At 38.8% G+C, this 4,038-nt stretch overlaps 1 long non-coding RNA gene across 1 annotated transcript; it reads right to left on the bottom strand.

Moving 5' to 3' along the window:
* Positions 1–1,151: 1,151 nt before the first annotated feature.
* Positions 1,152–2,991, bottom strand: LOC139071679 (uncharacterized). Its single transcript, XR_011521520.1, has 2 exons — positions 2,221–2,991; positions 1,152–2,136 (listed from the first exon to the last, which is right to left on the bottom strand). It is a non-coding gene; the product is annotated as an uncharacterized lncRNA (long non-coding RNA).
* Positions 2,992–4,038: the final 1,047 nt, after the last annotated feature.

Here is a 4,038-nt window from a genome sequence, read left to right as displayed (position 1 = left end):
CACAGAGCCAAGTTCTTGATTTTCATCAGACCGACTACAGTTGTGTTTCAGAAAATCTGTCTCTGCAACTAGCAATAACCCACATACATACTTCTCAGCTCCCCATCAGAGGGAATGAAAAAAATACAGAATTGTACCTTGCTGATGCCTCTGTCTGTGTGTGTGTGTGTGTGTGTGTGTGTGTGTGTGTGTGTGTGTGTGTGTGTGTGTGTGTGTGTGTGTGTGTGTGTGTGTGTGAGCAAACTCGCATGGTACACCCTGGACAGGTTGCCATTATTTACATTAAATAACATATATATGTTAATTTAATAAAATACAGTATATGTTATTTAATATTATATACTGTATTTTATTACTGTGGAAACATTTTAGGCAGGTGTGGAAAATGCTGAAAATAATGCTTTCAAAAATGGAAGTGATAATCATTCATTTTCATCAGTCAGCAAAAATCTGTCAATGAACCTACTAGAAATGTAAATCTATATTCAGTGTGATCACCCATTGACTCAAAAACAACATCAATTCTTCTAGGTACACTTGAATGCAGGTGTTGGAAGAACTGGGTTGGTATGTTGTTCCAGACATCTTGGAGAACAGCAGAGAGGGGAAACCTGATAAAAAGAAAATGGCAATTCTGACACCCCCGTAGTAAGTGGACAGCAGAAAAATCAGAAACTTCTTTTAACAGTTTGGATTACAATTATATATTTTACCACATTATTAGGTCTACACATCCACAGTGAGTTAAATTATAGTGCCATAAAACCATTTTACTTTATGATGCGAACAACAATCGCCAGAATGGCAGCTGTCAAACTGACGGCTGGTGGGAGAAAAAAAGCACAAAGTGAAGAAACCTTTACAAAACCTCAGCAATAAAGTAAGTTATGATTAATTTCTCAATTGATAGAGTTCTTAAAATTAAAAAAAAAACTATATCATGCTTAAACGTGTATTTGTATGTTTAAAATGGTTTTCTAATAAAAAAAAGAAATTGAAAGTTTATGGTTTCAAACACTTTTGTGGTAAATAAGTCATCGGTTTTTGTTTAGTCTTCTTTAATTCGTTTAATTTAAACCTTATCTTTTGAAACTAAACTGAAGCCATTTAAAAATGATTACTCAGCTAGCAAACAAAACATCACAAACAAGAAAGTGCAGAACTATTTAATTTTACTGCAGATTTACATTGAATTTCCCCCACAGTAAGTCTTTACATTTAAACAGCAATGAAAACATTACAATAGTGTCTGTATGACTTCCATGTCACGGGGAACTCGCTGAATAAACATGTCATCTGTGGTGTAAACAACAAAGTCACACCACTCACATGGAGAAATCAACAGTCAACACCGACCTGCCAGTAATGAGGATGAGATCGCCACAGAGAGTAAACCTTTTCTGAGCATAATAATCCACAAAGCTACACACATTTAGGCATTTTATTTCCAGCAGGCCACACTCAGGCTGCCCTCAGGATCATACATAATCCCATCTGGTGTTGAACCCATCCATGGTGCCTCAAGGTGGATCAGGACCCCACAAGGGTAGTGGTTTACCTCTATTACCTTGCAGTACTCCTTGATGGCTGTAGGCTCCAAAGCAAGACCCCAACATTTGTCATGAGTCTGACTACTTGTTCACATAGGCTGTTTCACAAGGTTCTCAGCAGAACCTTCTGCCCTGGTGTGACACACTTATCTAAATTTTGTAGAAGTGATGTGGCATCTCCTTAGTTGGTGCCCCTCCACACAGAAACTCTGCGATTGTGTTCTGTTCTCAGCTTTGTATGATTTCCCCAATGATGTTGTGAGGGATGTGAAATGATGATGTTCAGTAAACACAAATGCACTTGCAGAGGGTCCCAGTCTATAATGAGAGAGAGACAGTTGTGGGAGAGAAGGGTTGACTTTGTGTGGACGCGTCCTGGGGGCCATCCTCACTGGTAGTTGGTAAGATGGCCCGCTTCCCTCCTGCACCGAACCAAACGTGGACCCAACCAGAGGTACATCACCAGAGACAGCCATGGTTGTCATCACCGGAGCCTCATCTGCACCAAGTCTGTGGTACACCTCCTGCACCTTCAGAATGAAGCTGTCTGTCATCGGGGAAGCTGACTCCTTTTTACAAACTGCTTCTTGGGAAGAAAAACAAAAGTCAAATGGGGTGTGTGCATGTGTGTGTGTGTGTGTGTGCGTGCAGTCCAGAAAGAAAAACATACCTTGTTCATTCTACCGGTCTCCTCTCTCTTTGTCTGGCTGATATGATGACCATGTCATTAACTGGACCTGGTTTAATACCTTGTTTCCAAATAAAAACAAGTTTAAATGTTATAACAGAAATATGTATACACATAATAATAGTATCATTAAAAGATTGTAACCTTGGTCCCCGTTTTGTGCCACTGTTGTTCAGTTTCTGTGCAGCTGAACACTGTGTGTGTGTGTGTGTGTGGGGGGGGGGGGGGGACCGATGTAAGTTTCAGCTAGGAAAAATGTGCCGTCTGGTAGAGTTGAGCTGCCACATGACATCACAAGGCTGCACCTGCCACGCATACACTGGCACCCCCACCGGCTTTGAATCCCTTAGCACAATCTGTTACAACACAGAATATTTGTTAGAGTACAACTGCATTTAAGGAGAGACAAACATTGATGATTAACTTCACTTAACTCATTTTAAAATAGAAGAGTAGAACAAGTAGTGGACAAAAATAAAATAACTGTAAACAATGTTGTGCTTCTGCGAGTCATCTAATGTTTGACTTTCTGTGACATGCTATTTATACAAACTTTACTTACTATATTCTTTCTGGGACACATTTTATCTCTGATACCACATGACACACGTAGTTCAGGCATGTCATTAACCTGTTATCAAACTAAAAGCAATGATATGACTCGCAAAAATGTGACGTTTAAAAACATGAACAGTCTTCTTTTGAACCTGAATCAATCCTGCACTGAACCTGCAGGGTAACGTTTCCCTACACTCAGACGGTGGGGTTTCTGGTTTTTCCTCATTGACCTGAAACACTCGGACCTAACCGTGACCTCTCCTGACTGCATGATTAAAACTGAGAATAACATAAAAACTGTTTTTTTTTATTTCAGACACGAAAAACACGCATGACCTTACTTATCGCTCCAATAACGTTTCCTTATTGTTTTAACTTAGGCTAGTGGAGAGCTAGTGTGTAGCATCTTTAGTAACTCACAGCAGAAGTTTGTTAGCTTACCTTCATAGCTGTGTATGTAGCCGGGCACATACAATACAAGCTTTGTCCATACTAGATTTTGGCATTTCGGACGAGGCAATAAAGATTCGGTGTACATCGTTAACCATTATTCTTGGGAGGTCTAGCAGCAAACGCGTACAAATAGCCATTCTGACCACTCAGCGCGAACGAAGTTGTGTGGTGCGCTGCTGCTGCAGTTTGAAAAATACGGAAGTGCAAAAACGGAAGTCCGTGGAGGCCAGCAGAATTTATCTCATTATTATGAGATACTAAGTCATAATTATGAGATAGCTAAGTCATAATTATGAGATACTATCTCATAATAATGAGATACTATCTCATAATAATGAGATGCTATCTCATTATTATGAGATACTAAGTCATAATAATGAGATACTATCTCATAATAATGAGATAGCTAAGTCATAATTATGAGATACTAAGTCATAATTATGAGATACTAAGTCATAATAATGAGATAGTATCTCATAATAATGAGATAGCTAAGTCATAATTATGAGATACTAAGTCATAATTATGAGATAGTATCTCATAATAATGAGATGCTATCTCATTATTATGAGATACTAAGTCATAATAATGAGATACTATCTCATAATAATGAGATAGCTAAGTCATAATTATGAGATAATCATTTTTTTTATTTTATCTGAGTGGCAGGAATGGGCTTCCATAGTACGACGATGCCATGGTTCTGAGGTCCCGAATAAAACTCGGTTTTTCTACACCAAGTTGTCCTGGAGTGGTGTAACATTTTGGAGGTCCCACCGAGGTCGCTTT

This window comes from Nothobranchius furzeri, chromosome 9, assembly GCF_043380555.1.
Source record: "Nothobranchius furzeri strain GRZ-AD chromosome 9, NfurGRZ-RIMD1, whole genome shotgun sequence".
Classification (NCBI taxonomy): domain Eukaryota; kingdom Metazoa; phylum Chordata; class Actinopteri; order Cyprinodontiformes; family Nothobranchiidae; genus Nothobranchius; species Nothobranchius furzeri.
This window is presented reverse-complemented; position numbering and strand designations above follow the sequence as displayed.